The sequence below is a fragment of the Labeo rohita genome, chromosome 11 (genome assembly GCF_022985175.1).
Source record: "Labeo rohita strain BAU-BD-2019 chromosome 11, IGBB_LRoh.1.0, whole genome shotgun sequence".
Lineage (NCBI taxonomy): Eukaryota > Metazoa > Chordata > Actinopteri > Cypriniformes > Cyprinidae > Labeo > Labeo rohita.
In genome coordinates, this window is record NC_066879.1 from 14,964,145 (window position 1) to 14,978,603 (window position 14,459).

Sequence of the window (14,459 nt, forward strand, 5' to 3'; positions counted from 1 at the left end):
ACAGATTTTAATTCTTATCTTGAAAGGAGTTTTTGCTTTGTAAAACTTTAAATAGAAAATTTGATTTAAATACACTCGCATTTTAAATAGGCTAGCATAGTTAAACTCTAAAATTGATAAAAATAAAACTAAAAATATCTCACAAGAACTGTCTAATAAATTTTGTTTCTTATATTCAAAAAGAAGCTTGTATTTCAGTTTGGTCCAGTAAATGCGCATCAGGGTTGCCAGGTTTTCACAACTAAACCAGCGTTCGGGGTGGCAAAACACAGGTCTTTTGGTGGGGTTCCCTTGGTAAAATTAGCATTCCAGAAACTAAATATTACATTATCGGGCATGAAAACCAACCCGCGGCAACAGTATTAAAGTAGCCTAATTCGGCGGGAAAACCACGGACTTGGCAACACTGATGTGCAGCCCTTATTTAGAAGGTGGGATTTATCACACAATTTGAATTGACCATTTGAAATGATTCGCAATACGCACAGTTCTGATTTGAATCAAGTGATTCGCAAACCCGCTTCGAAATTCCGATCTTAATCAAATGACTGCATGTTAGATGGAAACATTGTACATTATGATCGAGTTTGTAGCTCAATTCACTATATTTTACGTAGTATGATCACCGAAATTCAGTTGCTGACAGTTCAATAGGACCATTTTTCTCTTTAGCTAATAATCTGTTTTCCTTTCTCTATCTCCCTCTTCTGGTGCTGTTTGCAGTGTACTAATTAGTCAATTAGGTAACCTTAAAAACCTTCAGTGTTTAGCTTTCTCTTGTTATTTTAGGTTATTTTCATTCAAGACAAAGGAGAAGAGGCCTTTATTTAAGATAAAATTATATGAATAATCACAGAAGATGTCAGATGTTCAGTTGATTGTTTTATTTCGCAGCAGAAATACATTCACTGAACTGCTTTAGTCTTTTTAAACTTTAATAACCTTCACAGAAGGACACAAATGATCACATGATCAATTAAAATGACAAATGCCAACAAGACAAATTTGTTGTGAGAATATAAACCTTCACAGAAGGAACAATGATAGCTGTATACAGTACAGGAAAAGATTCACAGAATGTTGAGAACCAACAAATGTTTACAAACCCTTAAAACAGGGTGAATCTGAATGTGGTCTATTATAGACCAAAGAGAGAAGATCAAATATAAATCATAGAGTATGAATCATCATCTCAGATGAAATTAAATATGAGCCCATTTTGAGCCATATAAACAGCACAGAATTAATAATGGAGCAAGATTCTTGCCATCACGTTAATATTAAGAAATTATAACATTTCATATAATGTGCTGTGTGAATTGACTCTTTTAGAACAAAGCTTATGTTATCAGATTAGAAATGGTCTTTAAAATAATAAAGACGGTGTTTCCTTTACATCACATGAAGACTGTATCTTAAAGTCAGTGTTGTCTAATATAGACGTCAGTAAATGTTCCCATCTGGAACTCTTGACATGAAATCTTCATAGAAGATTGAATAATCAGAGCACTTAGCAGTGCAAATATCTCTTCCAAACTGGAACTCATTAAACACTTTTTCTCAAAAAGAGAAAATAAAAGTGTAATAGTCCACTGAGTCTAGTGTAGACGTTCAGTCTGAGTCTTTAAGGCTCTACCAAGGCCTCCAGATGGCGCTTTTGTTGACATACGTCTCTTCGCTGAAGGTCTTCTGGTCTGGCACAACATTTTTGCTCTTGTTCTGTTCACATGATGTCTGCAGCTTCTAGAAGTGCTTCAGCAGTCTTCTCTGGCTCTGTGTCTTCATCTTATCTTTGGACAGGAAGTGCACAATCTCACACACCTAGAGAAGCCTAGATTGACAGCATGTGAACACTGTAGGAAGTTGAGTGCCATCTCCAGGTATCTGCTTTCTCCAGATTGAAATCAGGCTGCTGCTTGAGGAACTCTGGAGCCAGAAGGCACTTGAGCTTGATTTGATACGATCTCTGAGCATCTTCTCCACAAATGGTTTTCTCATCTGCAAATGAAGACAGAAAAGCATCAGAAAGTGGCCTTTGAATAAACCAGTAATTGAGAAGAGTTGTGAAAACTGCTGCAGTAATGCTGCTGTAAGTAGGATGTGAACATACCTTGTTGTTGAGAAGGAGAAGCTCCTTTGAGATGATTGTAGGTGTCATGTCTGGATCTCTGTGCTGCAGATCTCTCTGTTCAGAGTGAGTCTGATTTGCACTGGCTGCAGCTCCTCTATTTATACTCCCAAATCTCCATATGAATGTGTGAGGCTTGAGCTTGTTGGAGTTTCTCACAGTCTGGAGCCAATGGAAGAGCTCAAACAGACAATGAGGGATGTGGGCCGCCACATGCTCAATGAACTATACAGCTGCTTTGTAAGAGATCTTTGAACTGGCACACGGATTCACACACTCCTGTATTCATCACATTAAATCACTCGCACAATAGAAGTGTGTCTGTTCTCACAGGACTAACTGGACTTCCAAAGATTTAGTTATTTGTGCTGTGTGATGCACAGGACTATTTATAGCTAAATTGAAGAAAAACAAAATGCAAATATATATAGTAACTGACACTGACTAAAAATGTTAATTTTTTTTGCACAGAAGCACTAAATCATTTTGAATTCCATGGGAAACCCTTGTGCATCAAAACTACACAGGGTTTAAATCCCTAGGGTTTTAATAGTATTTGTCCATCTAATTATCATGTGAATAGACACACGTCTATTGTTGTGTGTGTGGGAAACTCTGGAGAACAGAGTCACAGTTCTAGTGTCATTAGCATCTGAAACCCCAACACAAACTCAAGATTTGACAAACACACAAGGGAGACGACACACTTGTGGCACAATTGTAGCTTTTTTCTTCTTACAAACTCACTTGCATTTAATATTATCCATGAAATGTTATGAAAAATATTCTTTATGTTATAAAAGTATTGCAATATTGCATCAAAAGAGTTTCCAATTTTTTTAACATTTTATTATTCAGGCATTGGCAATACTTTACCATTTTGTGCACTGGCACTGAATTTAAAATGTACATGAGAATTAAAGAGTTTTTGCATTATCAGCCAGTCAGGACGTTTCCCTCCAGATGGTTGGTGACGTCAGGTTGATCTTCAGCGTCACTAAAGCGCCATTCAGGACTCTGATGCTTTTGTGCTCCATTGATGCGAACACAGAGAGTCAGTGTGGGAACCTCACATGAGATCTACTCACACTGACCAGCACAAACACACACACATCTGGAGTCCTGAAGTCTCAGACAATGGAGACAATGACGTCTGAATTCCTGAGCACAACTCTAAAGTTTTAGATGCAAATATATTCTCATCTGTACATGCACATTTTATAAAATCACACTTTTTATTTAAATTGCGAAAGCACTGTTGTCTATCAAGTCATGTGATTCAGCAAACAGTAATAGTTTAAAAACATTTCAATGGTTCTCCCCTAAATGTCAATCTCAGTGAATCCATGAACCAGTGTATATAGTTTGCATTTAACAGATTATGTTTTCAAAAAAACGTTTGCGATTGGTTCATAAAAAGTGTGTTTTATGCATGTTTGACATTGCATTTACACTGTTTTGCCCACATGTGATGTTTCAAGTGCTTTAAAACAGTGAATTATTTTGTGAAGCAATTGTTTCGGTTGATTCTGTGTAAAATGCTCTGTTCATTATCATGCAAAAAATCAATTAAATGTTACATATATTAGTATTATTGTGCATTTGCATGAATCTTCTATAAAATCTGAACCTCCTCAGACTCAATATCTGTTTATTAAACAGTTCATGAGTCCACTTCATTTCTTGTTGCCATGCTAATATGAATTCTGATCATGATTTTGAACATTACTGTACATTTATCAGATTTATGACATTTTTTCCACCCTAACAAATGCCAAGCAAAACAATATTTTGTATTTATGTAGGAGTTGGATCCACCATGGAGCAAGAAACCCTCATAAAACAGAAGACTGCAATGTAAATTGTAGTAAATAGCTTATTTTATTTTGGACAGAATCGTCCTTTTGTATGGCTTGAGATCCTCATCATGAACAATCAGATCATTGTTGAATCACAATATGTATATAAAACAACATTTACTCCCATTAAAGGAGTTCTGGTTTTAATTTCTTCATGCATTTTAAACAAAACACAGCATAAAGTATCATTCACTTATAAACGCAGTAAAATATAATGCAGTGTAACTGCCAAGAATAATGCATATAATGCATAAAAATTAGCATTTGTGAAAACAAAAATACAAAAATATTCTTTTGAGCAAGAAATATAAATCCAAAGGAGAAAAATGAAGATATATGCTACATTAAGGCATTATAGTTCAAGATTTTCAGAAATCTTAAACTCTAAGGTCTTTCTCATAAGAGATGTCTGTGTGAGTTTTCAATGTTCAATCTTCAGAACATAACGCTGCTACATCCTCTGTGTGATCAGGAAAGAGACGCAGGATGTCACGGGAATATCTGGAGTAGCCGTCATGCGAAAGTAAAACTCTTTTGAGGGTGATGAAAGACACGGCCCTCTCCAGAAGATCTGAGGTGTGGATGCTTAAACTCTAAGGTCTTTCTCATAAGAGATGTTCCATGTGAGTTTTCAATGTTCAATCTTCAGAACATAACGCTGATCCTCTGTTTGATCAGGAAAGAGACGCAGGATGTCAAATATCTGGAGTCTCAGAATCAGTAAAACTCTTTTGAGGGTGATGAAAGACACGGCCCTCTCCAGAAGATCTGAGGTGTGGATGCCGTTCTGAAGATACTCTCCAAGAGCGCACTTGAGCTTCTCCAAACTGTTGCCGCATTTCAAAAACATAAATAACACATCTGCAAACTTTAATGCCAATTCAGTTTTTATCATGTCAGTTCATGTGCATCTAAAATATTAAAATCAGATGAATTCTATGCATTTTAAGCATTTGAAAAAAAATCTAAAGATCTTTATTTAACAAAATACCTTGCGTGTTGAACAAGTCTTCAGTCTTGATGCTGCTCTGGAAAGACATGTCCATGTAGGTCGTCATGTTGATGCTGATTCCTGTTGGTCCGTGCGTGAAGTTCAAGCTCAGTTTTGCCTGAAGGGTGACACTAAATATTGTGAAAAATGAGCATCAGCACAAACACATAAATAAATCTTTCATCTTCAGCTCCAAATAATAGTGTAACAAGTTGACTTGGTAGTGTCTACTCACACTGACCAGCACTTTTTTAACATCTGCTAATTTGCCAGTGAATAATAGTGTAACTAAGTTGACTTGGTCTTTATGCAAAACACATAAGTATGTATCCAAATAGTACTGTAACAGAGTAATTCAGATCACATGTGTAAGAATGCCATGACTTTGATATCATCATCTGTGCTCACTGACTCCACGTGTTTGTAGTAATGATGAGCGTGTGCTGCTTCAGTGACACTGATGTGAACATGAGCTCTCTACAGGTCAGCACTTTCCCAGATTCAGTCTCCACCTGCTCCTTTGAGCCCCTGATGGAGGATCATTGAGCATGTGGCGGCCCACATCCCTCATTGTCTGTTTGAGCTCTTCCATTGGCTCCAGACTGTGAGAAACTCCAACAAGCTCAAGCCTCACACATTCATATGGAGATTTGGGAGTATAAATAGAGGAGCTGCAGCCAGTGCAAATCAGACTCACTCTGAACAGAGAGATCTACAGCACAGAGATCCAGACATGACACCTACAATCATCTCAAAGGAGCTTCTCCTTCTCAACAACAAGGTATGTTCACATCCTACTTACAGCAGCATTACTGCAGCAGCTTTCAGAGCTCTTCTCAATTGTTGGTTTATTCAAAGGCCACTTTCTAATGCTTTTCTGTCTTCATTTGCAGATGAGAAAACTATTTTTGGAAAAGATGCAGAGATCGTATCAAATCAAGCTCAAGTGTCTTCTGGCTCCAGAGTTCCCTTAAACAGCAGCCTGATTTTAAGCTGGAGAAAGCAGAAATCCTGGAGATGATGCTCAACTTCATGCAATGCCACAATTTCACTTCACATGCTGTCAATTCAGGCTTCTCCATGTGTGAGCAGAACAGGAGGGAAAGTGTCCTGCCAGACCAGAAGACCTTCAGCAAAGACATGAATGTCAACAAGAGCGCCATCTGAAGGCCTTGGTAGAGCCTTAAAGACTCAGAATGAACATCTACACTAGACTCAGTGGACTATTACACTTTTAGTTTCTCTTTTTGAGAAAAAGTGTTTTATGAGTTCCAGTTTGGAAGAGATATTTGCACTGCTAAGTGCTCTGATGATTTGATCTTCTATGAAGATTTCACTTCAAGAGTTCCAGAGGGGAACATTTACTGGTGTCTATATTAGACAACAATGACTTTAAGATACAGTCTTTATGTGATGTGAATGAAACACTTTCTTATTTTGAAGGACATTTATAATCTGATAACAGACTGAAGCTTAGTTGAAAGAGCTGATAGAGACTGTTTACACAGCACAAGTTATAGGAAATGTTATAATTTCTTGATATTAATGAATTATTAATTCTGTGTTCATATGAAGTGGCTCAGATTAGGCTCACTTTTGATTTCCTCTGAGATGATCATCATACAGAGGCTTTAGGATTCATATTTTATCTTTTTCTCTGATGAGAACATATACTGATGTCTATATTAGACAACATTTACTTTTACATTTTTCATGTGATGTGAAGGAATCACTTTAATTTTTTATTATTGTCCTGTTTTAGGACTGAAAGACTAAATTAGTTTATCTAGCTTTCTTTGAAAGTCTGTTATGCTGGATATGTATACAATAATTTGATCACATACAGCATATAAACAAAATATGATTTTCCCATTTTTGGGAAATTCTTTAATGTATTGTTAAATACACATTTTTGTCTTCAGTGAAGACTTTCTATGAATGAACCTGTGATTTATTTTTTAAATCTTGATTTGTTTTGATTAATATTTTTTAATCTGAATTTGCTTTTATAAAAGCAAATGTTATTTTTTTTTCACACCTCAGAAATATTTTTCATTCTTTGAAAAGTTCTGTGATTGTTAAAGTTCTGTCATGTTGATATTGTACTTTTAATGTTTTAAAGTCAGTGTGACTCTTCGAAAATGATCATAATTCTCATACTAAGAAATGTTTGTTTAATCATAAAAACTGTTTCAGTTTTGTGTTGAATATGTTGATGTGTCTTTTGAAAAGACTGTAATGATGTTTAAACTCTGCTCTATTCAGAGCACAATTGTATCTTGGAGATTCTCCAAGCACATGTTGTGATATATTATCACTCAATGTCATTTCCACAATGACAAAACAAATATTCATGAAAATAAAAAAAGGTTTACCTTATTTTTGTCTCTGCATTTTGTCATTTTTATCTTTATGTATATGCTCACAAAAACGGACATAATCTAACTTACAGTATTATGTAACTTTTGCATAAACTACACATTATTGGCGGAGGAACATTGTTTTGGTCATTATATGAGTTGTGCTTCGGCTGCGCGGATGAATCTGATATCTTGAGCCGCGCGCTGTGCTCATGTTTACAGATGATCATAATATCAACGCGAATCACAAACGACATCAAAACTCTCAAATAACGAAAGAAAGACGGATATCCAAGAAATATGTCTTATGAGCAGGTAAGCAGCTTATATACAGCTGTTGTTTTGACTGAAAAACAGTTATTTTAAAATAACGTACGTTACAAAAGTTTGGCAGCGCTGACGTAAGACATACGATAAATGTTTACATCAGATAACGGCGGAAACTACAACTTTGTAAGGGTATTAATGGCAAACAGACCAATGTAGTAGCCTATCTGGTTTAAAGACTGGCAATGTTACCAAAAAACATTTTCCACTGCATACAGTACTAGACTTACCTTCTAAGACAAACGGATGAGTGATGTAAGTATGTGCAGTTTCCCGGGAAATCCGTCCCGACAGCTCTACAATATAAATAATAATTATAGGTTTATCATAGTGATTTAGGGTAAAGCACTATAACATTTTGAACAAAATATTATAGTGTAGGTTTGAAATATAAAACAAACAGCAAAACATTTATTATTATCATTCTTCTTATTATTATTTTTGTAAAAATAAAACCTTAAATATTGTTTGTAATTCTTACAGTAATTACTCTGGAATACTTGACTGTGTTTGGTCAATAGCGCCATCCAGCGGTCTAATATTTCCTTAAGCTGCGTCCCAAATCAAATAGTCCCTACGCGTTGATCACTGCTGCCTACTACGTAAGGGTTATATAAAATTCATTTGACTTGGCAAAATTTGTTTATTTAGGACACAACGCAATGTCATCAAATACAGATGTAACTTGAGTTTGTCATGTTATTACATTTTATACTTGTCTAAATGATCATTTTAAATTATGTGCATGTGTATTTCTTTTTTTTTAAATCTTAATTTTCACATACTTTATGATATAAATTGAGGGATTTAAATGTCTACTGGAATGTTTGATGAAAAACAAATTTGATTTGGTTATACTAAATGTGTCATCTTAACATATGTAACCCATAATCATAATATTTGCATTGTAACTGTAGAATCTATTGTAGTGAAAATAACATAATCGGACTTATGGATATTCCTGTCCATATATTTATATTTTGCACTCAACATATAGTTGTGTGTTCATATGTCTGGTTTGAAAATAAGTCAATTTCTCATGAAGATCAGATCATTGCTCTCATCAAATGTAGTGGTTGGTCTGCTAAAGTTAAAGCACCAGCAAGAGGCACGTGTGTATTTTCATGTAAATGAGGTGAATGAATAAAGAGAAACATGCTCACAGAAATATAACTTTATACTATTTCAACTTCATTGATTGATATTATAGGCCCAAAATGATATATTATATATATATATATATAAATGATATATTATGTTAAGATTCATGTAAAATTGAATGTTTATTTCAACAAATCTTCATTATTAGAGGTGTGAGAAAGCTTGTAAGGAATCTGTCCTGCATTAAAGCTCATTATCATGTGAATAGACACACTTCTATTGTTGTGTGTGGGGAAACTCTGGAGAGCAGAGTCACAGTTCTAGTGTCATTAGCATCCTAAACCCCAACACAAGCTCAAGATATGACGAACACACAAGGGAGTCGACACACTTATGGATATTTAGACACATGCGTGAGCTTGATGAGCTGCTCTGATGATGTCACTGATGATGTCGTCAGCAGCACAAACAGAATTCCTGCACTATCACGCTTTATTTTCCTTTATGCATCATGAACTTTAAAATGACTAAGGTTTTGCATCAGATGCTTAAGACACTTTTGTCATCAAATGCAAATGTAACTAAAAAAAATAAATAAAAAGGGATGTTTTTACATTTTCAATAATAAATGTAATATGCATGTTTTTGCATATTTTTATTGCATGAGAATAATTCTCATCAGAAGGTGTTTGAAAACTTATTGACTCTTGCAACAAGTCAGAACATGTCGCTGTGCATCAAGACGTTTCCCTCCAGATGGTTGGTGACGTCAGGTTGATCTTCAGCGTCACTAAAGCTCCATTCAGGACTCTGATGCTTTTGTGCTCCATTATTGTGAACACAGAGAGTCAGTGTGGGAACCTCACATGAGATCTACTCACACTGACCAGCACAAACACACACACATCTGCTTCATCTGGAGTCCATCATGTGTGTGTGACATCACTGCAGCAATGATAATGCTGAATATCATAAATTATGACACTAAATATTTGACTTAAAATGATCTTTATGCACAAACACATAAATAAATCCACATGTATCCAAATAGTACTGTAACAACTTGACTTGGTAAAGTACAGAGTAGGGCTGCACGATAAATCGCATGTGATTGTGAGGCGCGCTTAGTCAGTGAAGCAGGTTCTTTGATTAGTAGTAAAGCTCCATCACGTGCGTTCAGCTGGAGTGGCAATTAATACACAGAGCCGTAAATCACTGACAAGCTACGCAAAATCGCGCTCATAATCGAATGCGATTCATTTGCAATTATGAGTGCGTTTTTGCGTAGCTTGTCAGTAATTGCTGCTCCAGCTGAACGCACGTGATGGAGCTTTACTACTAATCAAAGTACCGGCTTTACTGACTAAGCGTGCCTCACAGTCGCATGCAATTTATCGTGCAGCCCTAGTACAGAGTAATTCAGATCACGTGTAAGAATGCCATGACTTTGATATCATCATCTGTGCTCACTGGCTCCACGTGTTTGTAGTAATGATGAGCGTGTGCTGCTTCAGTTACACTGATGTGAACATGAGCTCTCTACAGGTCAGCACTTTCCCAGATTCAGCCTCCACCTGCTCCTTTGAGCCCCTGATGGAGGATCATTGAGCATGTGGAGGCCCACATCCCTCATTGTCTGTTTGAGCTCTTCCATTGGCTCCAGACTGTGAGAAACTCCAACAAGCTCAAGCCTCACACATTCATATGGAGATTTGGGAGTATAAATAGAGGAGCTGCAGCCAGTGCAAATCAGACTCACTCTGAACAGAGAGATCTACAGCACAGAGATCCAGACATGACACCTACAATCATCTCAAAGGAGCTTCTCCTTCTCAACAACAAGGTATGTTCACATCCTACTTACAGCAGCATTACTGCAGCAGCTTTCACAACTCTTCTCAATTACTGGTTTATTCAAAGGCCACTTTCCTAATGCTTTTCTGTCTTCATTTGCAGATGAGAAAACCATTTCTGGAGAAGATGCGCAAAGATTGTATCAACAGCAGCATCAAGCAAGCTGGAGAAAGCAGACTGCTGAAACACTTCCAGAAGCTGCAGACATCATGTGAGCAGAACAGGAGGGAAAGTGTTGTGCCAGACCAGAAAACCTTCACTGAAAAGAAGAATGCCAACAAGAGCTCCATCTGGAGGCCTTGGTAGAGCCTTAAAGACTCAAGACTAAACGTCTACACTAGACTTTCATGAGTTCCAGTTTGGAAGAGATATTTGCACTGCTAAGTGCTCTGATGATTCAATCTTCTATGAAGATTTCATATCAAGAGTTCCAGATGGGAACATTTGCTGACGTCTATATTAGACAACACTGACTTTAAGATACGGTCTTCATTTGATGTGAAGGAAACACTGATAATTCAGCCTTTCTCTTTTTGAGAAAATGTCATTTATATTTAGTTTGAAATAGAACTTGCATTGCAAAATGCCATAATGGCACCCTGTTTTAGACTTATTAAATTTTCATTTCCTTTGGGTATCATTTTCACCTTTTAGGTGATGCATTATGTGACTGTAAAGTCAAACCAGCTTTATTTTTGTTTCTTTTTTGAAACACCATTTATTTTTGCAAATGGCAAAAAGCATGTACTGATCTTTTTGATCATATTTGTTGATTTGAAAAACGATACCTGTATCAGTATGTCACTGTTCTCTATGAGGATTTTCTACAAATGATATTAAATGTTTCTAATTCTGAAAATAATATGAAATCCCTCCATGAGGGTTAATGTAAAAGTCTCAAATGCATTGTTTAAATATAGAGATTTTCATCTATATATGCACACTCTATATACTGCTGTATATGTTAACTGTATTTACATTATTGTAAATGTGCTGATATAATGTGTTTTGTACACATTCATTGACATTTGTGATCTTTTGAATGTCCTCCAGAGGGCGTTTCTCTCCTCAGTGCTTCAATTTAATGAAGCAGCTTGTATTAAAACAAATGCTTTGGACAGTGAAACTTATGTGTATGAGAAATATTTTCTATACAGAAAGAAAAATAAACAAAGTTCAACTCTACTACCGTATGGGCTTTCATTTATTTTAGCATCAGTGAATAAAATCATTTTAAAGGTAGGATCTAAGATTCCTCAAAGAGTTTAAACTGAATTTACACTTAATGTCTAAATTGCATTAGATAAGACTCGTTCAGATACTTAGTAGCTACTGAATGTTTGATAAATACTGAAACAAACAGTTCATATTTACACGTTTAAGCTTAACTTAAAATGCATAATAAATGTGTCGTCCACTAGACGGACAACTATTGTTGTGTAAGTGAACTGAGTGAATGAATAGAGTGTGAGAAACAAACCCTCAGAGACAATAGAGCTCAACTAGAGAGCAGGGGTCAAAGGTCAGTGACCTCCTATGAAACTTTTATCATTCCATCATGGTGCTCTGTTCCTCCAACCTTCATCCACAGACACAGAAATACACATTTTGGCTTTATTGGAAGGTTTGCAAAAGGAGCTTTGGGACATAATTTAAGAATATGTTTTCAAAAAAATGTTTCATTTTGAAAGCTTTGTTGTTTATATATATATTAACTTTTTTATATGTTAATTATTATTAAACCTTATTTATTATTTATTTAAATACCTTTTGGAATAAATAAAAAAAAAGAGTTTAATTTCATGTTTCAGGGTTGAATGTTACAGGTTGGCTGTCAAAACTTAAACCTTGATATTTTTATTACAATTAAAGCACAATTTGGGTCAAATTAAAACTATTTTAAAAATTCACTATAATGAATATTTATAAACTGATATTTCTTATAAAAAATAATTAACATTTGGACACTAAAAAACTTAAATTGATGACAAAATGTGACAAAACGTACTGTTCTGTTAATTATATCATTGTAAAACCATGCAAACATAGTTAAAAACAGCTTTTGACTTCAGTTCCATTAATGTCACTTGAAGATCCACAGCAGTGTTTAAATGTCTCTGTATGAGCACACATACATACACTTCACATACGTCAACCTGTAGTCAATAGGGGTTTATCTGGTATTAGATGACAAGCATTCAACAGCCTCCCGGGGGAATTTTTATTATAGGATCAAGCGTTCATTAGCATGTGAATAGGCACATGTCTATTGTTCAGTGTGGGAAAGCTCTGGTACCCAGAATCACAGCTCAGTGTCATTAGCATCCCAAAACCCTCCATAAAACTCAATATTTTGTGACTCTGAAACGAGAGAAAACAGCATTGTGCTCATCCATATCAAAGGTTTAAAGACCCAGTCTGGTTTTGAACATTTAAGGAAAAAAAAATGATATCGACCAGTAGACTGCAGCTTTAAACACATTGAAATGTCATCCAGAGACATGAACAGAAGTGTATTTAAAATGTCTGTTAGTTTAATAATGATTTAGTTTTTCTGTGATACCAACTCTGATCTGTCATGTTTGTCCAGTCAAAAAAATATAGATAGAAACAATATGTAAAAGAAAAAGACAGAGCTGAAATAGCCAAATTTTGGGATTTAGTGCGACAGAATCTCAACACAGCTTCATTTTGCAAAGCAAACTCAGTTAAGCCTATAAAAACTGGGGAAACAAAAGGAAAACATAAAATTCCCTAAAATTGCACAATCAAATCACTCACATTCAGTCCCAAAACTGAACATCTTAAGGAGTTTCAAACCTTCCTGAAGATGTATGGCTGTCCTCTTAAAGGAACAGTTCACCCAAAAATGAAAATGAGCTCACCCTTAAGCCATCCAAGATGTAGATGAGTTTGTTTCTTCATCGGATTTGGAGAAATGCGTCATTGCATCACTTGCTCAGCAACGGATCCTCTGCAGTGAATGGGTGCCGTCAGAATGAGAGTTTAAACAGCTGATTAAAACATCACAATAATCCACAAGTAATCCACACCACTCCAGTCCATCAGTTAACATCTTGAGAAGACAAAAGCTCCATGTTTATAAGAAACAAATCCATCATTAGGAAGTTTTTCACTTTGAACTGTAAAATATGAGTCCAAAATAATGCTTCCTTCAGCGAAAAAAGTCCATCTCCTGTTGTCTCTCAAATCAAAATCTACCCACACATTTGTTTAGAGCTGTTTTGAACTGTTTTGCTTTTTAAACAGTGCTTGTTCAGTGTAGATTTCTCTCCTGATTCAGACCAGATGATTTTTTAATTGAAAAAAAACAATATTATGGGTTATGGACTTTTTAGCAGGAAGCAACAGTTTAAAGCAAAAAACTTTTTGATGATGGATTTGTTTGTTTTTACAAACATCCTGTTTTTTGCTTCTCAAGATGTTAACTGGTGGACTGGAGTGGTGTGGATTACTTGTGGATTATTGTGATGTTTTTATCAGTTGTTTGGACTTTCATTCTGACGGCACCCATTCACTACAGAGGATCCATTAGTGAGCAAGTGATGCAATGCTGCATTTCTCCAAATCTGATGAAGAAACAAACTCATCTACATCTTTTATGGCCTGAAAGTGAGTTAATATTTAGCCAAAACAATTATGTTTTTATAAATATTACAATAGGGGCTATTTAAAACAACTCAAGAATGCCATCATGAGAAGCCTAATAAACAAACCCCAGGAATAATTAATGCTTGTGATAAACAAATCATTAATGCATAATGAAAACAGTACTGTAAATGAATAGACAAAGCCACAGATTTTTTTTGATTGTTTTA

The 14,459-nt window shown here is 35.6% G+C and overlaps 1 pseudogene; it reads right to left on the reverse strand.

The window, feature by feature from the left end:
- Positions 1 to 892: 892 nt before the first annotated feature.
- On the reverse strand, positions 893 to 2,338 carry LOC127172773 (transcription factor HES-5-like; annotated as a pseudogene).
- Positions 2,339 to 14,459: the final 12,121 nt, after the last annotated feature.